The following is a 26251-nucleotide window of genomic DNA, read 5'->3' as shown; positions in this document are numbered from 1 at the left end:
TTGTAGCGTAATGGATAACGCGTCTGCCTACGAACCAGAAGATTCCAGGTTCGAGTCCTGGCAATCTCGTTGTTTGTTTTAGTAAAAGATCTTTTACGAGTCTTAAAAAATGAATAAATACAATGTTTGTAAAAGTTTTTTTATATTAGAAGGCTAGGGCTTGTAGCGTAATGGATATCGCGTCTGCCTTCGAAGCAGAAGATTCCAGGTTCGAGTCCTGGCAAGCTCGGAATAAACATTTAAAGATGATTATTAGAGTGTAACGGAAGGGAAATCTGTAAAATTGCAATGCTTCAATAGCTTCTAGATAAACACCTAACGGGCTTGTGGCGCAATTGATAACGCGTCTGCCTACGGAGCAGAGGATTCCAGGTTCGAGTCTTGGCAAGCTCGGTGTTTGTTTTAGTAAAAGATCTTTTATGCGTCATAAAAAATGCATAAATTCAATGTTTAAAAAGTTTTTTATAGTAGAAGCAAGGGCATGTAGCGTTATGGATAACGCGTCTGCCTTCGAAGTAGAAGATTCAAGGTTCGAGTCCTGAGAAACTCGGAATTAACATTTAAACATGGTTATTAGAGTATAACGGAAGGGAAATCTATAAAATTGCAATGCTTCAATAGCAACTAGATAAACACCTAACGGGCTTGTGGCGCAATGGATAACGCGTCTGCCTACGGAGCAGAAGATTCCAGGTTCGAGTCCTGGCAAGCTCGGTCTTTATTTTAGTAAAAGACCTTTATGCGTCATAAAAAATGCATAAATACAATGTTTGGAAATATTTTTTATTTTAGAAGGCAAGGGCTTGTAGCGTAATGGATAACGCGTCTGCCTACGAAGCAGAAGATTCCAGGTTCGAGTCCTGGCAAGCTCTTTGTTTGTTTTAGTAAAAGATCTTTTATGAGTCATAAAAAATGCATAAATACAATGTTTATAAAAGTTTTTTATATTAGAAGGCAAGGGCTTGTAGCGTAATGGATAACTCGTCTGCCTTCGAAGCAGAAGATTCAGGTTCGAGTCCTGGCAAGCTCGGAACTAACATTTAAAGATGGTTATTAGAGTGTAACGGAAGGGAAATCTATAAAATTGCAATGCTTCAATAGCATCTAGATAAACACCTAACGGGCTTGTGGCGCAATGGATAACGCGTCTGCCTACGGAGCAGAAGATTCCACGTTCGAGTCCTGGCAAGCTCGGTCTTTATTTTAGTAAAAGACCTTTATGCGTCATTAAAAATGCATAAATACAATGTTTGGAAAAGTTTTTTATATTAGAAGGCAAGGGCTTGTAGCGTAATGGATAACTCGTCTGCCTTCGAAGCAGAAGATTCAGGTTCGAGTCCTGGCAAGCTCGGAATTAACATTTAAAGATGGTTATTAGAGTGTAACGGAAGGGAAATCTGTAAAATTGCAATGCTTCAATAGCTTCTAGATAAACACCTAACGGGCTTGTGGCGCAATTGATAACGCGTCTGCCTACGGAGCAGAGGATTCCAGGTTCGAGTCTTGGCAAGCTCGGTGTTTGTTTTAGTAAAAGATCTTTTATGCGTCATAAAAAATGCATAAATACAATGTTTGAAAAAGTTTTTTATAGTAGAAGCAAGGGCATGTAGCGTTATGGATAACGCGTCTGCCTTCGAAGTAGAAGATTCAAGGTTCGAGTCCTGACAAACTCGGAATTAACATTTAAACATGGTTATTAGAGTATAACGAAATGGAAATCTATAAAATTGCAATGCTTCAATAGCATCTAGACAAAAACCTAACGGGCTTGTGGCGCAATGAATAACGCGTCTGCCTACGGAGCAGAAGATTCCAGGTTCGAGTCTTGGCAAGCTCGGTGTTTGTTTTAGTAAAAGATCTTTTATGCGTCATAAAAAATGCATAAATACAATGTTTGAAAAAGTTTTTAATATTCGAAGGCCGGGGCTCTTAGCGTAATGGATAACGCGTCTGCCTTCGAAGCAGAAGATTCCAGGTTCGAGTCCTGGCAAGCTCGGAATTAACATTTAAAGATGATTATTAGAGTGTAACGGAAGGGAAATCTTTAAAATTGCAAGGCTTCAATAGCGTCTAGATAAACACCTAACGGGCTTGTGGAGCAATTTATATCGCGTCTGCCTACGGAGCAGAGGATTCCAGGTTCGAGTACTGGCAAGCTCGGTGTTTGTTTTAGTAAAAGATCTTTTATGCGTCATAAAAAATGCATAAATTCAATGTTTGAAAAAGTTTTTTATATTAGAAGGCTAGGGCTTGTAGCGTTATGGATAACGCGTCTGCCTTCGAAGCAGAAGATTCCAGGTTCGAGTCCTGGCAAGCTCGGAATAAACATTTAAAGATGATTATTAGAGTGTAACGGAAGGGAAATCTGTAAAATTGCAATGCTTCAATAGCTTCTAGATAAACACCTAACGGGCTTGTGGCGCAATTGATAACGCGTCTGCCTACGGAGCAGAGGATTCCAGGTTCGAGTCTTGGCAAGCTCGGTGTTTGTTTTAGTAAAAGATCTTTTATGCGTCATAAAAAATGCATAAATACAATGTTTGAAAAAGTTTTTTATAGTAGAAGCAAGGGCATGTAGCGTTATGGATAACGCGTCTGCCTTCGAAGTAGAAGATTCAAGGTTCGAGTCCTGACAAACTCGGAATTAACATTTAAACATGGTTATTAGAGTATAACGAAATGGAAATCTATAAAATTGCAATGCTTCAATAGCATCTAGACAAAAACCTAACGGGCTTGTGGCGCAATGAATAACGCGTCTGCCTACGGAGCAGAAGATTCCAGGTTCGAGTCTTGGCAAGCTCGGTGTTTGTTTTAGTAAAAGATCTTTTATGCGTCATAAAAAATGCATAAATACAATGTTTGAAAAAGTTTTTAATATTCGAAGGCCGGGGCTCTTAGCGTAATGGATAACGCGTCTGCCTTCGAAGCAGAAGATTCCAGGTTCGAGTCCTGGCAAGCTCGGAATTAACATTTAAAGATGATTATTAGAGTGTAACGGAAGGGAAATCTTTAAAATTGCAAGGCTTCAATAGCGTCTAGATAAACACCTAACGGGCTTGTGGAGCAATTTATATCGCGTCTGCCTACGGAGCAGAGGATTCCAGGTTCGAGTACTGGCAAGCTCGGTGTTTGTTTTAGTAAAAGATCTTTTATGCGTCATAAAAAATGCATAAATTCAATGTTTGAAAAAGTTTTTTATATTAGAAGGCTAGGGCTTGTAGCGTTATGGATAACGCGTCTGCCTTCGAAGCAGAAGATTCCAGGTTCGAGTCCTGGCAAGCTCGGAATAAACATTTAAAGATGATTATTAGAGTGTAACGGAAGGGAAATCTGTAAAATTGCAATGCTTCTATAGCTTCTAGATAAACACCTAACGGGCTTGTGGCGCAATTGATAACGCGTCTGCCTACGGAGCAGAGGATTCTAGGTTCGAGTCTTGGCAAGCTCGGTGTTTGTTTTAGTAAAAGATCTTTTATGCGTCATAAAAAATGCATAAATTCAATGTTTGAAAAAGTTTTTTATAGTAGAAGCAAGGGCATGTAGCGTTATGGATAACGCGTCTGCCTTCGAAGTAGAAGATTCAAGATTCGAGTCCTGAGAAACTCGGAATTAACATTTAAACATGGTTATTAGAGTATAACGGAAGGGAATCTATAAAATTGCAATGCTTCAATAGCATCTAGGTAAACACCTAACGGGCTTGTGGCGCAATGGATAACGCGTCTGCCTACGGAGCAGAAGATTCCAGGTTCGAGTCCTGGCAAGCTCGGTCTTTATTTTAGTAAAAGACCTTTATGCGTCATAAAAAATGCATAAATACAATGTTTGGAAAATTTTTTTATATTAGAAGGCGGGGGCTTGTAGCGTAATGGATAACGCGTCTGCCTACGAATCAGAAGATTCCAGGTTCGAGTCCTGGCAATCTCGTTGTTTGTTTTAGTAAAAGATCTTTTATGAGTCATAAAAAATGCATAAATACAATGTTTGTAAAAGTTTTTTATATTAGAAGGCTAGGGCTTGTAGCGTAATGGATATCGCGTCTGCCTACGAAGCAGAAGATTCCAGGTTCGAGTCTTGGCAAGCTCGGTGTTTGTTTTAGTAAAAGATCTTTTAAACGTCATAAAAATGCATAAATACAATGTTTGGAAAAGTTTTTTATATTTGAAGGCAAGGGCTTGTAGCGTAATGGATAACGCGTCTGCCTTCGAAGCAGAAGATTGCAGGTTTGATTCCTGGCAAGCTCTGTTTGTTCTAGTAAAAGATCTTTTATGCGTCATAGAAAATGCATAAATACAATGTTTGGAAACGTTTTTTATATTAGAAGGCAAGGGCTTGTAGCGTAATGGATAACGCGTCTGCCTTAGAAGCAGAAGATTGCAGGTTCGAGTCCTGGCAAGCTCGGAATTAACATTCAAAGATGATTATTAGAGTGTAACGGAAGGGAAATCTGTAAAATTGCAATGCTTCAATAGCTTCTAGACAAACACCTAACGGGCTTGTGGCGCAATTGATAACGCGTCTGCCTACGGAGCAGAGGATTCCAGGTTCGAGTCCTGGCAAGCTCGGTGTTTGTTTTAGTAAAAGATCTTTTAAACGTCATAATAATGCATAAATACAATGTTTGGAAAAATTTTTTCTATTAGAAGGCAAGGGCTTGTAGCGTAATGGATAACGCGTCTGCCTACCAAGCAGAAGATTCCAGGTTCGAGTCCTGGCAAGCTCGTTGTTTGTTTTAGTAAAAGATCTTTTATGAGTCATAAAAAATGCATAAATACAATATTTGTAAAAGTTTTTTATATTAGAAGGCAAGGGCTTGTAGCGTAATGGATAACGCGTCTGCCTTCGAAGCAGAAGATTCCAGGTTCGAATCCTGGCAAGCTCGGAATTAACATTTAAAGATGATTATTAGAGTGTAACGGAAGTGAAATCTGTAAAATTGCAATGCTTCAATAGCTTCTAGATAAACACCTAACGGGCTTGTGGCGCAATTGATAACGCGTCTGCCTACGGAGCAGAGGATTCCAGGTTCGAGTCCTGGCAGCTCGGTGTTTGTTTTAGTAAAAGATCTTTTATGCGTCATAAAAAATGCATAAATACAATGTTTGGAAAAGTTTTTTTATAGTAGAGGCAAGGGCATGTAGCGTTATGGATAACGCGTCTGCCTTCGAAGTAGAAGATTCAAGGTTCGAGTTCTGGCAAGCTCGTAATTAACATTTAAACATATTTAAACATGGTTATTAGAGTATAACGGAAGGAAAATCTATAAAATTGCAATGCTTCAATAGCATCTAGATAACAAGTTGGGAAACCAAAATAAACCTCTCCGAGCCGAGACGAATTTACTTTCCAAACATAGATCCGCCAGCCAATGAGACAAACCGGAAATACATTGTTCTAATCGGCGAGATATTGCCATGATCATTTGTAAAGTCTAAAGCGTTTCATAATTCCCTGCGTATCCTCAATAATTCTAATGAGGACCTAATATCTATCACTTAAATGTGTATTTAACTTTCGACTCACTCTGAACCGTTAAGACCTCCTTTAAGAGTACATGAAACAAGGTCAATACTTATCTCATAGACCTAGTCGTTTCAACACGTATGGAGAGATAAAGTATTAACATCCTTATTATTTAATGAAGCCAAAAGTTACGTTTAGACTATATATAAATATAGTAAAGATGAATTAAAAAGTAAACACCTAATTTGAAATGTTAATATCAAAAGATGTTCTTGGAATATTGAGATGAAACAGAGCTTTATACCTACACAACTACAAAATGAATCGTAATGCCGAAAAATATTTAAGTATTTCCATTTAATATTCTGCAAAAAGAAAATGTTATCGTTTTGTAAGAGATCTTTTCATCCTACTCGCTTTATATTAACTTTGATATGCGTGTAGTGTTTCGATTCAGATGCAATCTTCATTACTCGTTCTATATTAACTCTCACTTGTGTCAGTACGTAGAAATAAGTTTATCTTAAATAATTAATTAAATATAAATGATATTAATTATTTTAATCGCCAGTAAATAACTTTAAAAATAGTTAAATCGTTTAAAATAAAGTTGTTCCTATTATCTTTCGAAACTTTGCTAATATTGACGTTTAAAGTGAAGGGTGCCCCTCCTGCCCGCTTTCTTCAAATTTTGGGGTATATATACGATTCGTTTCCATTATAATAATAGATAAAAACGCATTCGCGTGAACCGATGGTGGAAGCCCTGCCATTGGGAGGCTAGACGTTTCTCGTAACCCTAGCTGATCGCCGCGTATATCTTGAAACCAATAATAGATAAAAACGCATTCGCGTGAACCGATGGTGGAAGCCCTGCCATTGGGAGGCTAGACGTTTCTCGTAACAATAGCCGATCGCCGCGTATATCTTGAAACCAAACTATGACGAAGGAAAAGAAGCCAGAATGGACTGACTGGCGTCCATGTGGAATGGACAAAGACCTAAAGATGGTGGTGCGTAGAAGCTGGTGTCAATGTGGAATTGACAAAGAATAGAAGATGGTGGTGTATAGAAGCTGGTGTCAAGGTGAAATTGACGAAGAACAGAAGATGGTGGTGCATAGAAGCTGGTGTCAATGTGGAATTGACGAAGAACAGAAGATGGTGGTGCTTGGAAGCTAGCAAGTTCAGACTAGTGTCCATGTGGGATGGACAAAGACTAGCAGATTGTGGTCCTTAGAAGCCAGTTAGTAAAGACTGGTGTTGGTAGATGAATGGCCAAATTTCCGTGAACCGCGAACGCGTTCCGGAAATCGGGTATTTGTTTGCTCCAATTTGTAAACTGCGAACGCGGTCACGTGGGGTCTGACAGACAGACAGACAGACACACAGACACACACACACAGACAGACACGACCGGTGTAATACCTCTCCGTGACATACGTCACTCGGAGAGGTAAAAAGCTAACGGGCTTGTGGCGCAATGGATAACGCGTCTGGTTCGATTCCTGGCAAGCTCGGAATTAACATTTAAAGATGATTATTAGAGTGTAACGGAAGGGAAATCTGTAAAATTGCAATGCTTCAATAGCTTCTAGATAAACACCTAACGGGCTTGTGGCACAATTGATAACGCCTCTGCCTACGGAGCAGAGGATTCCAGTCTCGAGTCCTGGCAAGCTCGGTGTTTGTTTTAGTAAAAGATCTTTTATGCGTCATAAAAAATGCATAAATACAATGTTTGGAAAAGTTTTTTTATAGTAGAGGCAAGGGCATGTAGCGTTATGGATAACGCGTCTGCCTTCGAAGTAGAAGATTCAAGGTTCGAGTTCTGGCAAGCTCGTAATTAACATTTAAACATATTTAAACATGGTTATTAGAGTATAACGGAAGGGAAATCTATAAAATTGCAATGCTTCAATAGCATCTAGATAAAAAGCTAACGGGCTTGTGGCGCAATGGATAACGCGTCTGCCTACGGAGCAGAAGATTCCAGGTTCGAGTCCTGGCAAGCTCGGTGTTTGTTTTAGTAAAAGATCTTTTATGCGTCATAAAAAATGCATAAATTCAATGTTTGGAAAAGTTTTTTATATTAGAAGGCAAGGGCTTGTAGCGTAATGGATAACGCGTCTGCCTTCGAAGCAGAATATTCCAGAGTCGAGTCCTGGAAAGCTCGGAATTAACATTTAAAGATGATTATTAGAGTGTAACGGAAGGGAAATCTATAAAATTGCAATGCTTCAATAGCATCTAGATAAAAAGCTAACGGGCTTGTGGCGCAATGGATAACGCGTCTGCCTACGGAGCAGAAGATTTCAGGTTCGAGTCCTGGCAAGCTCGGTGTTTGTTTTAGTAAAAGATCTTTTAAACGTCATAGAAATGCATAAATACAAGGTTTGGAAAAGTTTTTTATATTACAAGGCAAGGGCTTGTAGCGTAATGGATAACTCGTCTGCCTTCGAAGCAGAAGATTCAGGTTCGAGTCCTGGCAAGCTCGGAATTAACATTTAAAGATGATTCTTAGAGTGTAACGGAAGGGAAATGTATAAAATTGCAATGCTTCAATAGCATCTAGATTAACACCTAACGGGCTTGAGGCGCAATTGATAACGCGTTTGCCTACGGAGCAGAGGATTCCAGGTTCGAGTCCTGGCAAGCTCGGTGTTTGTTTTAGTAAAAGATCTTTTATGCGTCATAAAAAATGCATAAATACAATGTTTGGAAAAGTTTTTTATATTAGAAGGCAAGGGCTTGTAGCGTAATGGATAACGCGTCTGCCTTCGAAGCAGAATATTCCAGAGTCGAGTCCTGGAAAGCTCGGAATTAACATTTAAAGATGATTATTAGAGTGTAACGGAAGGGAAATCTATAAAATTGCAATGCTTCAATAGCATCTAGATGAAAAGCTAACGGGCTTGTGGCGCAATGGATAACGCGTCTGCCTACGGAGCAGAAGATTTCAGGTTCGAGTCCTGGCAAGCTCGGTGTTTGTTTTAGTAAAAGATCTTTTAAACGTCATAGAAATGCATAAATACAAGGTTTGGAAAAGTTTTTTATATTACAAGGCAAGGGCTTGTAGCGTAATGGATAACTCGTCTGCCTTCGAAGCAGAAGATTCAGGTTCGAGTCCTGGCAAGCTCGGAATTAACATTTAAAGATGATTCTTAGAGTGTAACGGAAGGGAAATGTATAAAATTGCAATGCTTCAATAGCATCTAGATTAACACCTAACGGGCTTGAGGCGCAATTGATAACGCGTTTGCCTACGGAGCAGAGGATTCCAGGTTCGAGTCCTGGCAAGCTCGGTGTTTGTTTTAGTAAAAGATCTTTTAAACGTCATAAAAATGCATAAATACAATGTTTGGAAAAGTTTTTTATATTAGAAGGCAAGGGCTTGTAGCGTAATGGATAACGCGTCTGCTTTCGAAGCAGAAGATTGCAGGTTTGATTCCTGGCAAGCTCTGTGTTTGTTTTAGTAAAAGATCTTTTATGCGTCATAGAAAATGCATAAATACAATGTTTGGAAAAGTTTTTTATATTAGAAGGCAAGGGCTTGTAGCGCAATGGATAACTCGTCTGCCTTCGAAGCAGAAGATTGCAGGTTCGAGTCCTGGCAAGCTCGGAATTAACATTTAAAGATGATTATTAGAGTGTAACGGAAGGGAAATCTGTAAAATTGCAATGCTTCAATAGCTTCTAGATAAACACCTAACGGGCTTGTGGCGCAATTGATAACGCGTCTGCCTACGGAGCAGAGGATTCCAGGTTCGAGTCCTGGCAAGCTCGGTGTTTGTTTTAGTAAAAGATCTTTTAAACGTCATAATAATGCATAAATACAATGTTTGAAAATGTTTTTTATATTAGAAGGCCAGGGCTTGTAGCGTAATGGATAACGCGTCTGCCTTCGAAGCAGAAGATTGTAGGTTTGAGTCCTGGCAAGCTCGGTGTTTGTTTTAGTAAAAGATCTTTTATGCGTCATAAAAAATGCATAAATACAATGTTTGGAAACCTTTTTATAGTAGATGCAAGGGCATGTAGCGTTATGGATAACGCGTCTGCCTTCGAAGCAGAAGATTCCAGGTTCGAGTCCTGGCAAGCTTGGAATTAACATTTAAAGGTGATTATTAGAGTGTAACGGAAGGGAAATCTGTAAAATTGCAATGCTTCAATAGCTTCTAGATAAACACCTAACGGGCTTGTGGCGCAATTGATAACGCGTCTGCCTACGGAGCAGAGGATTCCAGGTTCGAGTCCTGGCAAGCTCGGTGTTTGTTTTAGTAAAAGATCTTTTAAACGTCATAATAATGCATAAATACAATGTTTGAAAATGTTTTTTATATTAGAAGGCCAGGGCTTGTAGCGTAATGGATAACGCGTCTGCCTTCGAAGCAGAAGATTGTAGGTTTGAGTCCTGGCAAGCTCGGTGTTTGTTTTAGTAAAAGATCTTTTATGCGTCATAAAAAATGCATAAATACAATGTTTGGAAACCTTTTTATAGTAGATGCAAGGGCATGTAGCGTTATGGATAACGCGTCTGCCTTCGAAGCAGAAGATTCCAGGTTCGAGTCCTGGCAAGCTTGGAATTAACATTTAAAGGTGATTATTAGAGTGTAACGGAAGGGAAATCTGTAAAATTGCAATGCTTCAATAGCTTCTAGGTAAACACCTAACGCGCTTGTGGCGCAATTGATAACGCGTCTGCCTACGGAGCAGAGAATTCCAGGTTCGAGTTTTGGCAAGCTCGGTGTTTGTTTTAGTAAAAGATCTTTTATGCGTCATAAAAAATGCATAAATACAATGTTTGAAAAAGTTTTTTATATTAGAAGGCCAGAGCTTGTAGCGTAATGGATAACGCGTCTGCCTTCGAAACAGAAGATTGCAGGTTTGATTCCTGGCAAGCTCGGAATTAACATTTAAACATGGTTATTAGAGTATAACTGAAGGGAAATCTATAAAATTGCAATGCTTCAATAGCATCTATATAAAAAGCTAACGGGCTTGTGGCGCCATGGATAACGCGTCTGCCTTCGAAGCAGAAGATTCAGGTTCGAGTCCTGGCAAGCTCGGAATTAACATTTAAAGATGATTATTAGAGTGTAACGGAAGGGAAATGTATAAAATTGCAATGCTTCAATAGCATCTAGATTATCCCCTAACGGGGTTGTGGCGCAATTGATAACGCGTCTGCCTTCGAGGCAGAAGATTGCAGGTTCGAGTCCTGGCAAGCTCGGTGTTTGTTTTAGTAAAAGATCTTTTATGAGTCATAAAAATGCATAAATACAATGTTTGGAAAAGTTTTTTATATTAGAAGGCCAGGGCTTGTAGCGTAATGGATAACGCTTCTGCCATCGAAGCAGAAGATTCCAGGTTCGAGTCCTGGCAAGCTCGGAATTAACATTTAAAGATGATTATTAGAGTGTAACGGAAGGGAAATCTATAAAATTGCAATGCTTCAAAAGCATCTAGGTAAAAACCTAACGGGCTTGTGGCGCAATGTCATAACGCGTCTGCCTACGGAGCAGAAGATTCCAGGTTCGAGTCTTGGCAAGGTCGGTGTTTGTTTTAGTAAAGGATCTTTTATGCGTCATAAAAAATGCGTAAATACAATGTTTGGAAAAGTTTTTTATATTAGAAGGCCAGGGCTTGTAGCGTAATGGATAACTCGTCTGCCTTCGAAGCAGAAGATTCCAGGTTCGAGTCCTGGCAAGCTCGGTGTTTGTTTTAATAAAGTATCTTTTATGCGTCATAAAAAATGCATAAATACAATGTTTGGAAAAGTTTTTTATATTACAAAGCAAGGACTTGTAGCGTAATGGATAACGCGTCTGCCTTTGAAGCAGAAGGTTGCAGGTTCGAGTCATGGCAAGCTCGGTGTTTGTTTTAGTAAAAGATCTTTTATGCGCCATAAAAATGCATAAATACAATGTTTGGAAAAGTTTTTTATAGTAGAAGCAAGGGCATGTAGCGTTATGGATAACGCGTCTGCCTTCGAAGTAGAAGATTCAAGGTTCGAGTCCTGACAAGCTCGGAATTAACATAAAACATGGTTATTAGAGTATAACGGAAGGGAAATCTATAAAATTGCAATGCTTCAATAGCATCTAGACAAAAAGCTAACGGGTTTGTGGCGCAATGGATAACGCGTCCGCCTACGGAGCAGAAGGTTCCAGGTTCGAGTCTTGGCAAGCTCGGTGTTTGTTTTAGTAAAAGACCATTTATGCGTCATAAAAAATGCATAAATACAATGTTTGAAAAAGTTTTTTATATTAGAAGGCAAGGGCTTGTAGCGTAATGGATAACGCGTCTGCCTTCGAAGCAGAAGATTCCAGGTTCGAGTCCTGGCAAGCTCGGAATTAACATTTAAAGATGATTATTAGAGTGTAACGGAAGGGAAATCTGTAAAATTGCAGTGCTTCAATAGCTTCTAGATAAACACCTAACGCGCTTGTGGCGCAATTGATAACGCGTCTGCCCACGGAGCAGAGGATTCCAGGTTCGAGTCTTGGCAAGCTCGGTGTCTGTTTAGTAAAAGATCTTTTATGCGTCATAAAAAATGCATAAATACAATGTTTTAAAAAGTTTTTTATATTAGAAGGCAAGGGCTTGTAGCGTAATGGATAACGCGTCTGCCTTCGAAGTAGAAGATTCAAGGTTCGAGTTCTGGCAAGCTCGGAATTAACATTTAAACATGGTTATTAGAGTATAACGGAAGGGAAATCTATAAAATTGCAATGCTTCAATAGCATCTAGATAAAAAGCTAACGGGCTTGTGGCGCAATGGATAACGCGTCTGCCTACGGAGCAGAAGATTCCAGGTTCGAGTCCTGGCAAGCTCGGTGTTTGTTTTAGTAAAAGATCTTTATGCGTCATAAAAAATGCATAAATACAATGTTTGGAAAAGTTTTTTATTTTACAAAGCAAGGGCTTGAAGCGTAATGGATAACGCGTCTGCCTTCGAAGCAGAAGATTCCAGGTTCGAGTCCCGGCAAGCTCGGTGTTTGTTTTAGTAAAAGATCTTTTATGCGTCTTAAAAAATGCATAAATACAATGTTTGGAAAAGTTTTTTATATTAGAAGGCTAGGGCTTGTAGCGTAATGGATAACGCGTCTGCCTTCGAACCAGAAGATTGCAGGTTTGAGTCCTGGCAAGCTCGGTGTTTGTTTTAGTAAAAGATCTTTTATGCGTCATAAAAAATGCATAAATACAATGTTTGAAAAGTTTTTTATATTAGAAGGCCAGGGCTTGTAGCGTAATGGATAACTCGTCTACCTTCGAAGCAGAAGATTCAGGTTCGAGTCCTGGCAAGCTCGGAATTAACATTTAAAGATGATTATTAGAGTGTAACGGAAGGGAAGTCTATAAAAATGCAATGCTTCAATAGCATCTAGATTAACACCTAACGGGCTTGTGGCGCAATTGATAACGCGTCTGCCTACAGAGCAGAGGATTTCAGGTTCGAGTCCTGGCAAGCTCGGTGTTTGTTTTAGTAAAAGATCTTTTAAACGTCATAAAAATGCATAAATACAATGTTTGGAAACCTTTTTTATAGTAGAAGCAAGGGCAAGTAGCGTTATGGATAACGCGTCTGCCTTCGAAGAAGAAGATTCAAGGTTCGAGTTCTGGCAAGCTCGGAATTAACATTTAAACATGGTTATTAGAGTATAACTGATGGGAAATCTATAAAATTGCAATGCTTCAATAGCATCTAGATAAAAAGCTAACGGGCTTGTGGCGCCATGGATAACGCGTCTGCCTACGGAGCAGAAGATTCCAGGTTCGAGTCCTGGCAAGCTCGGAATTAACATTACTAACGGGCTTGTGGCGCAATGGATAACGCGTCTGCCTACGGAGCAGAAGATTCCAGGTTCGAGTCCTGGCAAGCTCGGTGTTTGTTTTAGTAAAAGATCTTTTATGCGTCATAAAAATTGCATAAATACAATGTTTGGAAAAGTTTTTTATATTAGAAGGCTAGGGCTTGTAGCGTAATGGATAACGCGTCTGCCTTCGAAGCAGAAGATTTAGGTTCGAGTCCTGGCAAGCTCGGTATTAACATTTAAAGATGATTATTAGAGTGTAACGGAAGAGAAATCTGTAAAATTGCAAGGCTTCAATAGCATCTAGATAAACACCTAACGGGCTTGTGGCGCAATGGATAACGCGTCTGCCTACGGAGCAGAAGATTCCAGGTTCGAGTCCTGGCAAGCTCGTTGTTTGTTTTAGTAAAAGATCTTTTATGAGTCATAAAAAATGCATAAATACAATGTTTGTAAAAGTTTTTTATGTTAGAAGGCAAGGGCTTGTAGCGTAATGGATAACGCGTCTGCCTTCAAAGCAGAAGATTCCAGGTTCGAGTCCTGGCAAGCTCGGAATTAACATTTAAAGATGATTATTAGAGTGTAACGGAAGGGAAATCTGTAAAATTGCAAGGCTTCAATAGCATCTAGATAAACACCTAACGGGCTTGTGGCGCAATGGATAACGCGTCTGCCTACGGAGCAGAAGATTCCAAGTTCGAGTCCTGGCAAGCTCGGTCTTTATTTTAGTAAAAGACCTTTATGCGTCATAAAAAATGCATAAATACAATGTTTGGAAATTTTTTTATATTAGAAGGCAAGGGCTTGTAGCGTAATGGATAACGCGTCTGCCTACGAAGCAGAAGATTCCAGGTTCGAGTCCTGGCAAGCTCGTTGTTTGTTTTAGTAAAAGATCTTTTATGAGTCATAAAAAATGCATAAATACAATGTTTGTAAATGTTTTTTATATTAGAAGGCAAGGGCTTGTAGCGTCATGGATAACGCGTCTGCCTACGAAGCAGAAGATTCCAGGTTCGAGTTCTGGCAAGCTCGGAATTAACATTTAAACATGGTTATTAGAGTATAACGGAAGGGAAATCTATAAAATTGCAATGCTTCAATAGCATCTAGATAAATAGCTAACGGGCTTGTGGCGCAATGGATAACGCGTCTGCCTACGGAACAGATGTTTCCAGGTTCGAGTCCTGGCAAGCTCGGTGTTTGTTTTAGTAAAAGATCTTTTATGCGTCATAAAAAATGCATAAATACAATGTTTGTAAATGTTTTTTATAATAGTAGGCAAGGGCTTGTAGCTTAATGGATAAAGCGTCTGCCTTCGAAGCAGAAGATTCCAGGTTCGAGTCCTGGCAAGCTCGGAATTAACATTTAAAGATGATTATTAGAGTGTAACGGAAGGGAAATCTGTAAAATTGCAATGCTTCAATAGCTTCTAGATAAACACCTAACGGCTTGTGGCGCAATTGATAACGCGTTTGCCTACGGAGCAGAGGAATCCAGGTTCGAGTCCTGGCAAGCTCGGTGTTTGTTTTAGTATAAGATCTTTTAAACGTCATAAAAATGCATAAATACAATGTGTGGAAAAGTTTTTTATATTAGAAGGCAAGGGCTTGTAGCGTAATGGATAACGCGTCTGCCTTCGAAGCAGAAGATTGCAGGTTTGATTCCTGGCAAGCTCTATGTTTCTTTTAGTAAAAGATCTTTTATGCGTCATAAAAAATTCATAAATACAATGTTTGGAAAAGTTTTTTATATTAGAAGGCAAGGGCTTGTAGCGTAATGGATAACGCGTCTGCCTTCGAAGCAGAAGATTGCAGGTTTGAGTCCTGGCAAGCTCGCTGTTTGTTTTAGAAAAAGATCTTTTATGCGTCATAAAAAATGCATTAATACAATGTTTGGAAAAGTTTTTTAATAGTAGAGGCAAGGGCATGTAGCGTTATGGATAACGCGTCTGCCTTCGAAGTAGAAGATTCAAGGTTCGAGTTCTGGCAAGCTCGGAATTAACATTTAAACGTGGTTATTAGAGTATAACGGAAGGGAAATCTATAAAATTGCAATGCTTCAATAGCATCTAGATATAAAGCTAACGGGCTTGTGGAGCAAGAGATAACGCGTCTTCCTACGGAGCAGAAGATTCCAGGTTCGAGTCCTGGCAAGCTCGGTGTTTGTTTTAGTAAAAGATCTTTTATGCGTCATAAAAAATGCATAACTACAATGTTTGGAAAAGTTTTTCATATTAGAAGGCAAGGGATTGTAGCGTAATGGATAACGCGTCTGCCTTCGAAGCAGAAGACTCCAGGTTCGAGTCCTGGCAAGCTCGGAATTAACATGTAAAGATGATTATTAGAGTGTAACGGAAGGGAAATCTATAAAATTGCAATGCTTCAAAAGCATCTAGATAAAAAGCTAACGGGCTTGTGGCGCAATGGATAACGCGTCTGCCTACGGAGCAGAAGGTTCGAGTCTTGTCAAGCTCGGTGTTTGTTTTAGTAAAAGATCTTTTATGCGTCATAAAAAATGCATAAATACAATGTTTGGAAAAGTTTTTTATATTAGAAGGCCAGGGCTTGTAGCGTAATGGATAACTCGTCTGCCTTCGAAGCAGAAGATTCAGGTTCGAGTCCTGGCAAGCTCGGAATTAACATTTAAAGATGATTATTAGAGTGTAACGGAAGGGAAATGTATAAAATTGCAATGCTTCAATAGCATCTAGATTAACACCTAACGGGCTTGTGGCGCAATTGATAACGCGTCTGCCAACGGAGCAGAGGATTTCAGGTTCGAGTCCTGGCATGCTCGGTGTTTGTTTTAGTATAAGATCTTTTAAACGTCATAAAAATGCATAAATACAATGTTTGGAAAAGTTTTTTATATTAGAAGGCAAGGGCTTGTAGCGTAATGGATAACGCGTCTGCCTTCGAAGCAGAAGATTGCAGGTTTTATTCCTGGCAAGCTCTGTGTTTGTTTTAGTAAAAGATCTTTTATGCGTCATAAAAAATTCATAAATACAATGTTTGGAAAAGTTTTTTTATATTAGAAGGCAAGGGCTTGTAGCGTAACGGATAACGCGTCTGCCTTCGAAGTAGAAGATTGCAGGTTTGATTCCTGGCAAGCTTTGTGTTTGTTTTAGTAAAAGTTCTTTTATGCGTCATAAAAAATTCATAAATACAATGTTTGGAAAAGTTTTTTATATTAGAAGGAAGGGCTTGTAGCGTAATGGATAACGCGTCTGCCTTCGAAGCAGAAGATTGCAGGTTTGAGTCCTGGCAAGCTCGGAATTAACATTTAAACATGGTTATTAGAGTATAACGGAAGGGAAATCTGTAAAATTGCAATGCTTCAATAGCTTCTAGATAAACACCTAACGGGCTTGTGGCGCAATGGATAACGCGTCTGCCTACGCAGCAGAAGATTCCAGGTTCGAGTCTTGGCAAGCTCGATGTTTGTTTTAGTAAAAGATCTTTTATGCGTCATAAAAAATGCATAAATACAATGTTTGGAAAAGTTTTTTTATAGAAGAAGCAAGGGCTTGTAGCGTAATGGATAACTCGTCTACCTTCGAAGCAGAAGATTCAGGTTCGAGTCCTGGCAAGCTCGGAATTAACATTTAAAGATGATTATTAGAGTGTAACGGAAGGGAAGTCTATAAAAATGCAATGCTTCAATAGCATCTAGATTAACACCTAACGGGCTTGTGGCGCAATTGATAACGCGTCTGCCTACAGAGCAGAGGATTTCAGGTTCGAGTCCTGGCAAGCTCGGTGTTTGTTTTAGTAAAAGATCTTTTAAACGTCATAAAAATGCATAAATACAATGTTTGGAAACCTTTTTTATAGTAGAAGCAAGGGCAAGTAGCGTTATGGATAACGCGTCTGCCTTCGAAGAAGAAGATTCAAGGTTCGAGTTCTGGCAAGCTCGGAATTAACATTTAAACATGGTTATTAGAGTATAACTGATGGGAAATCTATAAAATTGCAATGCTTCAATAGCATCTAGATAAAAAGCTAACGGGCTTGTGGCGCCATGGATAACGCGTCTGCCTACGGAGCAGAAGATTCCAGGTTCGAGTCCTGGCAAGCTCGGAATTAACATTACTAACGGGCTTGTGGCGCAATGGATAACGCGTCTGCCTACGGAGCAGAAGATTCCAGGTTCGAGTCCTGGCAAGCTCGGTGTTTGTTTTAGTAAAAGATCTTTTATGCGTCATAAAAATTGCATAAATACAATGTTTGGAAAAGTTTTTTATATTAGAAGGCTAGGGCTTGTAGCGTAATGGATAACGCGTCTGCCTTCGAAGCAGAAGATTTAGGTTCGAGTCCTGGCAAGCTCGGTATTAACATTTAAAGATGATTATTAGAGTGTAACGGAAGAGAAATCTGTAAAATTGCAAGGCTTCAATAGCATCTAGATAAACACCTAACGGGCTTGTGGCGCAATGGATAACGCGTCTGCCTACGGAGCAGAAGATTCCAGGTTCGAGTCCTGGCAAGCTCGTTGTTTGTTTTAGTAAAAGATCTTTTATGAGTCATAAAAAATGCATAAATACAATGTTTGTAAAAGTTTTTTATGTTAGAAGGCAAGGGCTTGTAGCGTAATGGATAACGCGTCTGCCTTCAAAGCAGAAGATTCCAGGTTCGAGTCCTGGCAAGCTCGGAATTAACATTTAAAGATGATTATTAGAGTGTAACGGAAGGGAAATCTGTAAAATTGCAAGGCTTCAATAGCATCTAGATAAACACCTAACGGACTTGTGGCGCAATGGATAACGCGTCTGCCTACGGAGCAGAAGATTCCAAGTTCGAGTCCTGGCAAGCTCGGTCTTTATTTTAGTAAAAGACCTTTATGCGTCATAAAAAATGCATAAATACAATGTTTGGAAATTTTTTTATATTAGAAGGCAAGGGCTTGTAGCGTAATGGATAACGCGTCTGCCTACGAAGCAGAAGATTCCAGGTTCGAGTCCTGGCAAGCTCGTTGTTTGTTTTAGTAAAAGATCTTTTATGAGTCATAAAAAATGCATAAATACAATGTTTGTAAATGTTTTTTATATTAGAAGGCAAGGGCTTGTAGCGTCATGGATAACGCGTCTGCCTACGAAGCAGAAGATTCCAGGTTCGAGTTCTGGCAAGCTCGGAATTAACATTTAAACATGGTTATTAGAGTATAACGGAAGGGAAATCTATAAAATTGCAATGCTTCAATAGCATCTAGATAAATAGCTAACGGGCTTGTGGCGCAATGGATAACGCGTCTGCCTACGGAACAGATGTTTCCAGGTTCGAGTCCTGGCAAGCTCGGTGTTTGTTTTAGTAAAAGATCTTTTATGCGTCATAAAAAATGCATAAATACAATGTTTGTAAATGTTTTTTATAATAGTAGGCAAGGGCTTGTAGCTTAATGGATAAAGCGTCTGCCTTCGAAGCAGAAGATTCCAGGTTCGAGTCCTGGCAAGCTCGGAATTAACATTTAAAGATGATTATTAGAGTGTAACGGAAGGGAAATCTGTAAAATTGCAATGCTTCAATAGCTTCTAGATAAACACCTAACGGCTTGTGGCGCAATTGATAACGCGTTTGCCTACGGAGCAGAGGAATCCAGGTTCGAGTCCTGGCAAGCTCGGTGTTTGTTTTAGTATAAGATCTTTTAAACGTCATAAAAATGCATAAATACAATGTGTGGAAAAGTTTTTTATATTAGAAGGCAAGGGCTTGTAGCGTAATGGATAACGCGTCTGCCTTCGAAGCAGAAGATTGCAGGTTTGATTCCTGGCAAGCTCTATGTTTCTTTTAGTAAAAGATCTTTTATGCGTCATAAAAAATTCATAAATACAATGTTTGGAAAAGTTTTTTATATTAGAAGGCAAGGGCTTGTAGCGTAATGGATAACGCGTCTGCCTTCGAAGCAGAAGATTGCAGGTTTGAGTCCTGGCAAGCTCGCTGTTTGTTTTAGAAAAAGATCTTTTATGCGTCATAAAAAATGCATTAATACAATGTTTGGAAAAGTTTTTTAATAGTAGAGGCAAGGGCATGTAGCGTTATGGATAACGCGTCTGCCTTCGAAGTAGAAGATTCAAGGTTCGAGTTCTGGCAAGCTCGGAATTAACATTTAAACGTGGTTATTAGAGTATAACGGAAGGGAAATCTATAAAATTGCAATGCTTCAATAGCATCTAGATATAAAGCTAACGGGCTTGTGGAGCAAGAGATAACGCGTCTTCCTACGGAGCAGAAGATTCCAGGTTCGAGTCCTGGCAAGCTCGGTGTTTGTTTTAGTAAAAGATCTTTTATGCGTCATAAAAAATGCATAACTACAATGTTTGGAAAAGTTTTTCATATTAGAAGGCAAGGGATTGTAGCGTAATGGATAACGCGTCTGCCTTCGAAGCAGAAGACTCCAGGTTCGAGTCCTGGCAAGCTCGGAATTAACATGTAAAGATGATTATTAGAGTGTAACGGAAGGGACATCTATAAAATTGCAATGCTTCAAAAGCATCTAGATAAAAAGCTAACGGGCTTGTGGCGCAATGGATAACGCGTCTGCCTACGGAGCAGAAGGTTCGAGTCTTGTCAAGCTCGGTGTTTGTTTTAGTAAAAGATCTTTTATGCGTCATAAAAAATGCATAAATACAATGTTTGGAAAAGTTTTTTATATTAGAAGGCCAGGGCTTGTAGCGTAATGGATAACTCGTCTGCCTTCGAAGCAGAAGATTCAGGTTCGAGTCCTGGCAAGCTCGGAATTAACATTTAAAGATGATTATTAGAGTGTAACGGAAGGGAAATGTATAAAATTGCAATGCTTCAATAGCATCTAGATTAACACCTAACGGGCTTGTGGCGCAATTGATAACGCGTCTGCCAACGGAGCAGAGGATTTCAGGTTCGAGTCCTGGCATGCTCGGTGTTTGTTTTAGTATAAGATCTTTTAAACGTCATAAAAATGCATAAATACAATGTTTGGAAAAGTTTTTTATATTAGAAGGCAAGGGCTTGTAGCGTAATGGATAACGCGTCTGCCTTCGAAGCAGAAGATTGCAGGTTTTATTCCTGGCAAGCTCTGTGTTTGTTTTAGTAAAAGATCTTTTATGCGTCATAAAAAATTCATAAATACAATGTTTGGAAAAGTTTTTTTATATTAGAAGGCAAGGGCTTGTAGCGTAACGGATAACGCGTCTGCCTTCGAAGTAGAAGATTGCAGGTTTGATTCCTGGCAAGCTTTGTGTTTGTTTTAGTAAAAGTTCTTTTATGCGTCATAAAAAATTCATAAATACAATGTTTGGAAAAGTTTTTTATATTAGAAGGAAGGGCTTGTAGCGTAATGGATAACGCGTCTGCCTTCGAAGCAGAAGATTGCAGGTTTGAGTCCTGGCAAGCTCGGAATTAACATTTAAACATGGTTATTAGAGTATAACGGAAGGGAAATCTGTAAAATTGCAATGCTTCAATAGCTTCTAGATAAACACCTAACGGGCTTGTGGCGCAATGGATAACGCGTCTGCCTACGCAGCAGAAGATTCCAGGTTCGAGTCTTGGCAAGCTCGATGTTTGTTTTAGTAAAAGATCTTTTATGCGTCATAAAAAATGCATAAATACAATGTTTGGAAAAGTTTTTTTATAGAAGAAGCAAGGGCATGTAGCGTTATGGATAACGCGTCTGCCTTCGAAGTAGAAGATTCAAGGTTCGAGTTCTGGCAAGCTCGGAATTAACATTTAAACATGGTTATTAGAGTGTAACGGAAGGGAAATCTATAAAATTGCAATGCTTCAATAGCATCTAGATAAAAAGTTAACGGGCTTGTAGCGTAATGGATAACGCGTCTGCCTTCGAAGCAGAAGTTTCCAGGTTCGAGTCCTGGCAAGCTCGGAATTAACATTTAAAGATGATTATTAGAGTGTAACGGAAGGGAAATCTGTAAAATTGCAATGCTTCAATAGCTTCTAGATAAACACCTAACGTGCTTGTGGCGCAATTGATGACGCGTCTGCTTACGGAGTAGAGGATTTCAGGTTCGAGTCCTGGCAAGCTCGGTGTTTGTTTTAGTAAAAGATCTTTTAAACGTCATAAAAATGCATAAATACAATGTTTGGAAAAGTTTTTTATATTAGAAGGCAAGGGCTTGTAGCGTAATGGATAACGCGTCTGCCTTCGAAGCAGAAGATTGCAGGTTTGATTCCTGGCAAGCTCTGTGTTTGTTTTAGTAAAAGATCTTTTATGAGTCATAAAAAATGCATAAATACAATGTTTGTAAATGTTTTTTATATTAGAAGGCAAGGGCTTGTAGCGTCATGGATAACGCGTCTGCCTACGAAGCAGAAGATTCCAGGTTCGAGTTCTGGCAAGCTCGGAATTAACATTTAAACATGGTTATTAGAGTATAACGGAAGGGAAATCTATAAAATTGCAATGCTTCAATAGCATCTAGATAAATAGCTAACGGGCTTGTGGCGCAATGGATAACGCGTCTGCCTACGGAACAGATGTTTCCAGGTTCGAGTCCTGGCAAGCTCGGTGTTTGTTTTAGTAAAAGATCTTTTATGCGTCATAAAAAATGCATAAATACAATGTTTGTAAATGTTTTTTATAATAGTAGGCAAGGGCTTGTAGCTTAATGGATAAAGCGTCTGCTTTCGAAGCAGAAGATTCCAGGTTCGAGTCCTGGCAAGCTCGGAATTAACATTTAAAGATGATTATTAGAGTGTAACGGAAGGGAAATCTGTAAAATTGCAATGCTTCAATAGCTTCTAGATAAACACCTAACGGGCTTGTGGCGCAATTGATAACGCGTCTGCCTACGGAGCAGAGGAATCCAGGTTCGAGTCCTGGCAAGCTCGGTGTTTGTTTTAGTATAAGATCTTTTAAACGTCATAAAAATGCATAAATACAATGTGTGGAAAAGTTTTTTATATTAGAAGGCAAGGGCTTGTAGCGTAATGGATAACGCGTCTGCCTTCGAAGCAGAAGATTGCAGGTTTGATTCCTGCAAGCTCTATGTTTCTTTTAGTAAAAGATCTTTTATGCGTCATAAAAAATTCATAAATACAATGTTTGGAAAAGTTTTTTTATATTAGAAGGCAAGGGCTTGTAGCGTAACGGATAACGCGTCTGCCTTCGAAGTAGAAGATTGCAGGTTTGATTCCTGGCAAGCTTTGTGTTTGTTTTAGTAAAAGTTCTTTTATGCGTCATAAAAAATTCATAAATACAATGTTTGGAAAAGTTTTTTATATTAGAAGGAAGGGCTTGTAGCGTAATGGATAACGCGTCTGCCTTCGAAGCAGAAGATTGCAGGTTTGAGTCCTGGCAAGCTCGGAATTAACATTTAAACATGGTTATTAGAGTATAACGGAAGGGAAATCTGTAAAATTGCAATGCTTCAATAGCTTCTAGATAAACACCTAACGGGCTTGTGGCGCAATGGATAACGCGTCTGCCTACGCAGCAGAAGATTCCAGGTTCGAGTCTTGGCAAGCTCGATGTTTGTTTTAGTAAAAGATCTTTTATGCGTCATAAAAAATGCATAAATACAATGTTTGGAAAAGTTTTTTTATAGAAGAAGCAAGGGCATGTAGCGTTATGGATAACGCGTCTGCCTTCGAAGTAGAAGATTCAAGGTTCGAGTTCTGGCAAGCTCGGAATTAACATTTAAACATGGTTATTAGAGTGTAACGGAAGGGAAATCTATAAAATTGCAATGCTTCAATAGCATCTAGATAAAAAGTTAACGGGCTTGTAGCGTAATGGATAACGCGTCTGCCTTCGAAGCAGAAGTTTCCAGGTTCGAGTCCTGGCAAGCTCGGAATTAACATTTAAAGATGATTATTAGAGTGTAACGGAAGGGAAATCTGTAAAATTGCAATGCTTCAATAGCTTCTAGATAAACACCTAACGTGCTTGTGGCGCAATTGATGACGCGTCTGCTTACGGAGTAGAGGATTTCAGGTTCGAGTCCTGGCAAGCTCGGTGTTTGTTTTAGTAAAAGATCTTTTAAACGTCATAAAAATGCATAAATACAATGTTTGGAAAAGTTTTTTATATTAGAAGGCAAGGGCTTGTAGCGTAATGGATAACGCGTCTGCCTACGAAGCAGAAGATTCCAGGTTCGAGTTCTGGCAAGCTCGGAATTAACATTTAAACATGGTTATTAGAGTATAACGGAAGGGAAATCTATAAAATTGCAATGCTTCAATAGCATCTAGATAAATAGCTAACGGGCTTGTGGCGCAATGGATAACGCGTCTGCCTACGGAACAGATGTTTCCAGGTTCGAGTCCTGGCAAGCTCGGTGTTTGTTTTAGTAAAAGATCTTTTATGCGTCATAAAAAATGCATAAATACAATGTTTGTAAATGTTTTTTATAATAGTAGGCAAGGGCTTGTAGCTTAATGGATAAAGCGTCTGCCTTCGAAGCAGAAGATTCCAGGTTCGAGTCCTGGCAAGCTCGGAATTAACATTTAAAGATGATTATTAGAGTGTAACGGAAGGGAAATCTGTAAAATTGCAATGCTTCAATAGCTTCTAGATAAACACCTAACGGGCTTGTGGCGCAATTGATAACGCGTCTGCCTACGGAGCAGAGGAATCCAGGTTCGAGTCCTGGCAAGCTCGGTGTTTGTTTTAGTATAAGATCTTTTAAACGTCATAAAAATGCATAAATACAATGTGTGGAAAAGTTTTTTTATATTAGAAGGCAAGGGCTTGTAGCGTAATGGATAACGCGTCTGCCTTCGAAGCAGAAGATTGCAGGTTTGATTCCTGGCAAGCTCTATGTTTCTTTTAGTAAAAGATCTTTTATGCGTCATAAAAAATTCATAAATACAATGTTTGGAAAAGTTTTTTATATTAGAAGGCAAGGGCTTGTAGCGTAATGGAAAACGCGTCTGCCTTCGAAGCAGAAGATTGCAGGTTTGAGTCCTGGCAAGCTCGCTGTTTGTTTTAGAAAAAGATCTTTTATGCGTCATAAAAAATGCATTGATACAATGTTTGGAAAAGTTTTTTAATAGTAGAGGCAAGGGCATGTAGCGTTATGGATAACGCGTCTGCCTTCGAAGTAGAAGATTCAAGGTTCGAGTTCTGGCAAGCTCGGAATTAACATTTAAACGTGGTTATTAGAGTATAACGGAAGGGAAATCTATAAAATTGCAATGCTTCAATAGCATCTAGATATAAAGCTAACGGGCTTGTGGAGCAAGAGATAACGCGTCTTCCTACGGAGCAGAAGATTCCAGGTTCGAGTCCTGGCAAGCTCGGTGTTTGTTTTAGTAAAAGATCTTTTATGCGTCATAAAAAATGCATAACTACAATGTTTGGAAAAGTTTTTCATATTAGAAGGCAAGGGATTGTAGCGTAATGGATAACGCGTCTGCCTTCGAAGCAGAAGACTCCAGGTTCGAGTCCTGGCAAGCTCGGAATTAACATGTAAAGATGATTATTAGAGTGTAACGGAAGGGAAATCTATAAAATTGCAATGCTTCAAAAGCATCTAGATAAAAAGCTAACGGGCTTGTGGCGCAATGGATAACGCGTCTGCCTACGGAGCAGAAGGTTCGAGTCTTGTCAAGCTCGGTGTTTGTTTTAGTAAAAGATCTTTTATGCGTCATAAAAAATGCATAAATACAATGTTTGGAAAAGTTTTTTTATATTAGAAGGCCAGGGCTTGTAGCGTAATGGATAACTCGTCTGCCTTCGAAGTAGAAGATTCAGGTTCGAGTCCTGGCAAGCTCGGAATTAACATTTAAAGATGATTATTAGAGTGTAACGGAAGGGAAATGTATAAAATTGCAATGCTTCAATAGCATCTAGATTAACACCTAACGGGCTTGTGGCGCAATTGATAACGCGTCTGCCAACGGAGCAGAGGATTTCAGGTTCGAGTCCTGGCATGCTCGGTGTTTGTTTTAGTATAAGATCTTTTAAACGTCATAAAAATGCATAAATACAATGTTTGGAAAAGTTTTTTATATTAGAAGGCAAGGGCTTGTAGCGTAATGGATAACGCGTCTGCCTTCGAAGCAGAAGATTGCAGGTTTTATTCCTGGCAAGCTCTGTGTTTGTTTTAGTAAAAGATCTTTTATGCGTCATAAAAAATTCATAAATACAATGTTTGGAAAAGTTTTTTTATATTAGAAGGCAAGGGCTTGTAGCGTAACGGATAACGCGTCTGCCTTCGAAGTAGAAGATTGCAGGTTTGATTCCTGGCAAGCTTTGTGTTTGTTTTAGTAAAAGTTCTTTTATGCGTCATAAAAAATTCATAAATACAATGTTTGGTAAAGTTTTTTATATTAGAAGGAAGGGCTTGTAGCGTAATGGATAACGCGTCTGCCTTCGAAGCAGAAGATTGCAGGTTTGAGTCCTGGCAAGCTCGGAATTAACATTTAAACATGGTTATTAGAGTATAACGGAAGGGAAATCTGTAAAATTGCAATGCTTCAATAGCTTCTAGATAAACACCTAACGGGCTTGTGGCGCAATGGATAACGCGTCTGCCTACGCAGCAGAAGATTCCAGGTTCGAGTCTTGGCAAGCTCGATGTTTGTTTTAGTAAAAGATCTTTTATGCGTCATAAAAAATGCATAAATACAATGTTTGGAAAAGTTTTTTTTATAGAAGAAGCAAGGGCATGTAGCCTTATGGATAACGCGTCTGCCTTCGAAGTAGAAGATTCAAGGTTCGAGTTCTGGCAAGCTCGGAATTAACATTTAAACATGGTTATTAGAGTGTAACGGAAGGGAAATCTATAAAATTGCAATGCTTCAATAGCATCTAGATAAAAAGTTAACGGGCTTGTAGCGTAATGGTTAACGCGTCTGCCTTCGAAGCAGAAGTTTCCAGGTTCGAGTCCTGGCAAGCTCGGAATTAACATTTAAAGATGATTATTAGAGTGTAACGGAAGGGAAATCTGTAAAATTGCAATGCTTCAATAGCTTCTAGATAAACACCTAACGTGCTTGTGGCGCAATTGATGACGCGTCTGCTTACGGAGTA

The 26251-nt window shown here is 39.2% G+C and overlaps 59 non-coding genes across 59 annotated transcripts; all 59 read left to right on the top strand.

Annotated features, from left to right (window-relative positions):
• Positions 1-156: 156 nt before the first annotated feature.
• Positions 157-229, top strand: TRNAR-UCG (transfer RNA arginine (anticodon UCG)). Its single transcript has one exon. It is a non-coding gene; the product is annotated as a tRNA-Arg (tRNA).
• Positions 230-641: 412 nt separating this feature from the next.
• On the top strand, positions 642-714 carry TRNAR-ACG (transfer RNA arginine (anticodon ACG)). Its single transcript has one exon. It is a non-coding gene; the product is annotated as a tRNA-Arg (tRNA).
• Positions 715-799: 85 nt separating this feature from the next.
• TRNAR-ACG (transfer RNA arginine (anticodon ACG)) lies at positions 800-872 on the top strand. Its single transcript has one exon. It is a non-coding gene; the product is annotated as a tRNA-Arg (tRNA).
• Positions 873-1121: 249 nt separating this feature from the next.
• On the top strand, positions 1122-1194 carry TRNAR-ACG (transfer RNA arginine (anticodon ACG)). Its single transcript has one exon. It is a non-coding gene; the product is annotated as a tRNA-Arg (tRNA).
• A 1052-nt stretch (positions 1195-2246) lies between these two features.
• On the top strand, positions 2247-2319 carry TRNAR-UCG (transfer RNA arginine (anticodon UCG)). Its single transcript has one exon. It is a non-coding gene; the product is annotated as a tRNA-Arg (tRNA).
• Positions 2320-3214: 895 nt separating this feature from the next.
• Positions 3215-3287, top strand: TRNAR-UCG (transfer RNA arginine (anticodon UCG)). Its single transcript has one exon. It is a non-coding gene; the product is annotated as a tRNA-Arg (tRNA).
• Positions 3288-3699: 412 nt separating this feature from the next.
• On the top strand, positions 3700-3772 carry TRNAR-ACG (transfer RNA arginine (anticodon ACG)). Its single transcript has one exon. It is a non-coding gene; the product is annotated as a tRNA-Arg (tRNA).
• Positions 3773-4016: 244 nt separating this feature from the next.
• Positions 4017-4089, top strand: TRNAR-ACG (transfer RNA arginine (anticodon ACG)). Its single transcript has one exon. It is a non-coding gene; the product is annotated as a tRNA-Arg (tRNA).
• A 242-nt stretch (positions 4090-4331) lies between these two features.
• On the top strand, positions 4332-4404 carry TRNAL-UAG (transfer RNA leucine (anticodon UAG)). The gene has a single exon. It is a non-coding gene; the product is annotated as a tRNA-Leu (tRNA).
• Positions 4405-4495: 91 nt separating this feature from the next.
• TRNAR-ACG (transfer RNA arginine (anticodon ACG)) lies at positions 4496-4568 on the top strand. The gene has a single exon. It is a non-coding gene; the product is annotated as a tRNA-Arg (tRNA).
• Positions 4569-4653: 85 nt separating this feature from the next.
• On the top strand, positions 4654-4726 carry TRNAG-ACC (transfer RNA glycine (anticodon ACC)). Its single transcript has one exon. It is a non-coding gene; the product is annotated as a tRNA-Gly (tRNA).
• Positions 4727-4812: 86 nt separating this feature from the next.
• Positions 4813-4885, top strand: TRNAR-UCG (transfer RNA arginine (anticodon UCG)). Its single transcript has one exon. It is a non-coding gene; the product is annotated as a tRNA-Arg (tRNA).
• Positions 4886-7409: 2524 nt separating this feature from the next.
• TRNAR-ACG (transfer RNA arginine (anticodon ACG)) lies at positions 7410-7482 on the top strand. Its single transcript has one exon. It is a non-coding gene; the product is annotated as a tRNA-Arg (tRNA).
• Positions 7483-7732: 250 nt separating this feature from the next.
• Positions 7733-7805, top strand: TRNAR-ACG (transfer RNA arginine (anticodon ACG)). Its single transcript has one exon. It is a non-coding gene; the product is annotated as a tRNA-Arg (tRNA).
• Positions 7806-8376: 571 nt separating this feature from the next.
• On the top strand, positions 8377-8449 carry TRNAR-ACG (transfer RNA arginine (anticodon ACG)). The gene has a single exon. It is a non-coding gene; the product is annotated as a tRNA-Arg (tRNA).
• Positions 8450-9178: 729 nt separating this feature from the next.
• Positions 9179-9251, top strand: TRNAR-ACG (transfer RNA arginine (anticodon ACG)). Its single transcript has one exon. It is a non-coding gene; the product is annotated as a tRNA-Arg (tRNA).
• A 406-nt stretch (positions 9252-9657) lies between these two features.
• TRNAR-ACG (transfer RNA arginine (anticodon ACG)) lies at positions 9658-9730 on the top strand. Its single transcript has one exon. It is a non-coding gene; the product is annotated as a tRNA-Arg (tRNA).
• Positions 9731-10780: 1050 nt separating this feature from the next.
• Positions 10781-10853, top strand: TRNAR-UCG (transfer RNA arginine (anticodon UCG)). The gene has a single exon. It is a non-coding gene; the product is annotated as a tRNA-Arg (tRNA).
• A 251-nt stretch (positions 10854-11104) lies between these two features.
• On the top strand, positions 11105-11177 carry TRNAR-UCG (transfer RNA arginine (anticodon UCG)). The gene has a single exon. It is a non-coding gene; the product is annotated as a tRNA-Arg (tRNA).
• A 565-nt stretch (positions 11178-11742) lies between these two features.
• Positions 11743-11815, top strand: TRNAR-UCG (transfer RNA arginine (anticodon UCG)). The gene has a single exon. It is a non-coding gene; the product is annotated as a tRNA-Arg (tRNA).
• Positions 11816-12228: 413 nt separating this feature from the next.
• On the top strand, positions 12229-12301 carry TRNAR-ACG (transfer RNA arginine (anticodon ACG)). Its single transcript has one exon. It is a non-coding gene; the product is annotated as a tRNA-Arg (tRNA).
• A 565-nt stretch (positions 12302-12866) lies between these two features.
• Positions 12867-12939, top strand: TRNAC-ACA (transfer RNA cysteine (anticodon ACA)). Its single transcript has one exon. It is a non-coding gene; the product is annotated as a tRNA-Cys (tRNA).
• Positions 12940-13187: 248 nt separating this feature from the next.
• Positions 13188-13260, top strand: TRNAR-ACG (transfer RNA arginine (anticodon ACG)). Its single transcript has one exon. It is a non-coding gene; the product is annotated as a tRNA-Arg (tRNA).
• Positions 13261-13277: 17 nt separating this feature from the next.
• On the top strand, positions 13278-13350 carry TRNAR-ACG (transfer RNA arginine (anticodon ACG)). Its single transcript has one exon. It is a non-coding gene; the product is annotated as a tRNA-Arg (tRNA).
• An 86-nt stretch (positions 13351-13436) lies between these two features.
• On the top strand, positions 13437-13508 carry TRNAR-UCG (transfer RNA arginine (anticodon UCG)). The gene has a single exon. It is a non-coding gene; the product is annotated as a tRNA-Arg (tRNA).
• Positions 13509-13599: 91 nt separating this feature from the next.
• TRNAR-ACG (transfer RNA arginine (anticodon ACG)) lies at positions 13600-13672 on the top strand. Its single transcript has one exon. It is a non-coding gene; the product is annotated as a tRNA-Arg (tRNA).
• A 250-nt stretch (positions 13673-13922) lies between these two features.
• TRNAR-ACG (transfer RNA arginine (anticodon ACG)) lies at positions 13923-13995 on the top strand. Its single transcript has one exon. It is a non-coding gene; the product is annotated as a tRNA-Arg (tRNA).
• An 84-nt stretch (positions 13996-14079) lies between these two features.
• Positions 14080-14152, top strand: TRNAR-ACG (transfer RNA arginine (anticodon ACG)). The gene has a single exon. It is a non-coding gene; the product is annotated as a tRNA-Arg (tRNA).
• A 250-nt stretch (positions 14153-14402) lies between these two features.
• Positions 14403-14475, top strand: TRNAR-ACG (transfer RNA arginine (anticodon ACG)). The gene has a single exon. It is a non-coding gene; the product is annotated as a tRNA-Arg (tRNA).
• An 86-nt stretch (positions 14476-14561) lies between these two features.
• TRNAR-UCG (transfer RNA arginine (anticodon UCG)) lies at positions 14562-14634 on the top strand. Its single transcript has one exon. It is a non-coding gene; the product is annotated as a tRNA-Arg (tRNA).
• Positions 14635-15041: 407 nt separating this feature from the next.
• TRNAR-UCG (transfer RNA arginine (anticodon UCG)) lies at positions 15042-15114 on the top strand. Its single transcript has one exon. It is a non-coding gene; the product is annotated as a tRNA-Arg (tRNA).
• A 409-nt stretch (positions 15115-15523) lies between these two features.
• On the top strand, positions 15524-15596 carry TRNAR-UCG (transfer RNA arginine (anticodon UCG)). Its single transcript has one exon. It is a non-coding gene; the product is annotated as a tRNA-Arg (tRNA).
• An 882-nt stretch (positions 15597-16478) lies between these two features.
• Positions 16479-16551, top strand: TRNAR-UCG (transfer RNA arginine (anticodon UCG)). Its single transcript has one exon. It is a non-coding gene; the product is annotated as a tRNA-Arg (tRNA).
• Positions 16552-16964: 413 nt separating this feature from the next.
• Positions 16965-17037, top strand: TRNAC-ACA (transfer RNA cysteine (anticodon ACA)). Its single transcript has one exon. It is a non-coding gene; the product is annotated as a tRNA-Cys (tRNA).
• Positions 17038-17285: 248 nt separating this feature from the next.
• TRNAR-ACG (transfer RNA arginine (anticodon ACG)) lies at positions 17286-17358 on the top strand. Its single transcript has one exon. It is a non-coding gene; the product is annotated as a tRNA-Arg (tRNA).
• A 17-nt stretch (positions 17359-17375) lies between these two features.
• Positions 17376-17448, top strand: TRNAR-ACG (transfer RNA arginine (anticodon ACG)). Its single transcript has one exon. It is a non-coding gene; the product is annotated as a tRNA-Arg (tRNA).
• Positions 17449-17534: 86 nt separating this feature from the next.
• TRNAR-UCG (transfer RNA arginine (anticodon UCG)) lies at positions 17535-17606 on the top strand. Its single transcript has one exon. It is a non-coding gene; the product is annotated as a tRNA-Arg (tRNA).
• A 91-nt stretch (positions 17607-17697) lies between these two features.
• Positions 17698-17770, top strand: TRNAR-ACG (transfer RNA arginine (anticodon ACG)). Its single transcript has one exon. It is a non-coding gene; the product is annotated as a tRNA-Arg (tRNA).
• Positions 17771-18177: 407 nt separating this feature from the next.
• TRNAR-ACG (transfer RNA arginine (anticodon ACG)) lies at positions 18178-18250 on the top strand. Its single transcript has one exon. It is a non-coding gene; the product is annotated as a tRNA-Arg (tRNA).
• Positions 18251-18500: 250 nt separating this feature from the next.
• TRNAR-ACG (transfer RNA arginine (anticodon ACG)) lies at positions 18501-18573 on the top strand. The gene has a single exon. It is a non-coding gene; the product is annotated as a tRNA-Arg (tRNA).
• An 86-nt stretch (positions 18574-18659) lies between these two features.
• TRNAR-UCG (transfer RNA arginine (anticodon UCG)) lies at positions 18660-18732 on the top strand. The gene has a single exon. It is a non-coding gene; the product is annotated as a tRNA-Arg (tRNA).
• A 407-nt stretch (positions 18733-19139) lies between these two features.
• Positions 19140-19212, top strand: TRNAR-UCG (transfer RNA arginine (anticodon UCG)). The gene has a single exon. It is a non-coding gene; the product is annotated as a tRNA-Arg (tRNA).
• A 409-nt stretch (positions 19213-19621) lies between these two features.
• On the top strand, positions 19622-19694 carry TRNAR-UCG (transfer RNA arginine (anticodon UCG)). Its single transcript has one exon. It is a non-coding gene; the product is annotated as a tRNA-Arg (tRNA).
• Positions 19695-20576: 882 nt separating this feature from the next.
• On the top strand, positions 20577-20649 carry TRNAR-UCG (transfer RNA arginine (anticodon UCG)). The gene has a single exon. It is a non-coding gene; the product is annotated as a tRNA-Arg (tRNA).
• A 414-nt stretch (positions 20650-21063) lies between these two features.
• TRNAR-UCG (transfer RNA arginine (anticodon UCG)) lies at positions 21064-21136 on the top strand. The gene has a single exon. It is a non-coding gene; the product is annotated as a tRNA-Arg (tRNA).
• A 572-nt stretch (positions 21137-21708) lies between these two features.
• Positions 21709-21781, top strand: TRNAR-ACG (transfer RNA arginine (anticodon ACG)). Its single transcript has one exon. It is a non-coding gene; the product is annotated as a tRNA-Arg (tRNA).
• An 86-nt stretch (positions 21782-21867) lies between these two features.
• On the top strand, positions 21868-21940 carry TRNAR-UCG (transfer RNA arginine (anticodon UCG)). The gene has a single exon. It is a non-coding gene; the product is annotated as a tRNA-Arg (tRNA).
• A 91-nt stretch (positions 21941-22031) lies between these two features.
• On the top strand, positions 22032-22104 carry TRNAR-ACG (transfer RNA arginine (anticodon ACG)). Its single transcript has one exon. It is a non-coding gene; the product is annotated as a tRNA-Arg (tRNA).
• A 402-nt stretch (positions 22105-22506) lies between these two features.
• On the top strand, positions 22507-22579 carry TRNAR-UCG (transfer RNA arginine (anticodon UCG)). The gene has a single exon. It is a non-coding gene; the product is annotated as a tRNA-Arg (tRNA).
• Positions 22580-22993: 414 nt separating this feature from the next.
• TRNAR-UCG (transfer RNA arginine (anticodon UCG)) lies at positions 22994-23066 on the top strand. The gene has a single exon. It is a non-coding gene; the product is annotated as a tRNA-Arg (tRNA).
• A 249-nt stretch (positions 23067-23315) lies between these two features.
• TRNAR-ACG (transfer RNA arginine (anticodon ACG)) lies at positions 23316-23388 on the top strand. Its single transcript has one exon. It is a non-coding gene; the product is annotated as a tRNA-Arg (tRNA).
• A 91-nt stretch (positions 23389-23479) lies between these two features.
• TRNAR-ACG (transfer RNA arginine (anticodon ACG)) lies at positions 23480-23552 on the top strand. Its single transcript has one exon. It is a non-coding gene; the product is annotated as a tRNA-Arg (tRNA).
• An 86-nt stretch (positions 23553-23638) lies between these two features.
• On the top strand, positions 23639-23711 carry TRNAR-UCG (transfer RNA arginine (anticodon UCG)). The gene has a single exon. It is a non-coding gene; the product is annotated as a tRNA-Arg (tRNA).
• Positions 23712-23802: 91 nt separating this feature from the next.
• Positions 23803-23875, top strand: TRNAR-ACG (transfer RNA arginine (anticodon ACG)). Its single transcript has one exon. It is a non-coding gene; the product is annotated as a tRNA-Arg (tRNA).
• Positions 23876-23961: 86 nt separating this feature from the next.
• TRNAR-UCG (transfer RNA arginine (anticodon UCG)) lies at positions 23962-24034 on the top strand. Its single transcript has one exon. It is a non-coding gene; the product is annotated as a tRNA-Arg (tRNA).
• An 86-nt stretch (positions 24035-24120) lies between these two features.
• TRNAR-UCG (transfer RNA arginine (anticodon UCG)) lies at positions 24121-24193 on the top strand. Its single transcript has one exon. It is a non-coding gene; the product is annotated as a tRNA-Arg (tRNA).
• Positions 24194-24602: 409 nt separating this feature from the next.
• Positions 24603-24675, top strand: TRNAR-UCG (transfer RNA arginine (anticodon UCG)). The gene has a single exon. It is a non-coding gene; the product is annotated as a tRNA-Arg (tRNA).
• An 883-nt stretch (positions 24676-25558) lies between these two features.
• Positions 25559-25631, top strand: TRNAR-UCG (transfer RNA arginine (anticodon UCG)). Its single transcript has one exon. It is a non-coding gene; the product is annotated as a tRNA-Arg (tRNA).
• A 415-nt stretch (positions 25632-26046) lies between these two features.
• Positions 26047-26119, top strand: TRNAR-UCG (transfer RNA arginine (anticodon UCG)). The gene has a single exon. It is a non-coding gene; the product is annotated as a tRNA-Arg (tRNA).
• Positions 26120-26251: the final 132 nt, after the last annotated feature.

Source organism: Phalangium opilio, unplaced genomic scaffold (assembly GCF_054372755.1).
Source record: "Phalangium opilio isolate 3A_F unplaced genomic scaffold, DU_Popi_V2 ptg000089l_1, whole genome shotgun sequence".
Taxonomy (NCBI): domain Eukaryota; kingdom Metazoa; phylum Arthropoda; class Arachnida; order Opiliones; family Phalangiidae; genus Phalangium; species Phalangium opilio.
Note: the sequence above shows the minus strand (reverse complement) of the source record. Positions and strands in the feature narration are given on the sequence as shown.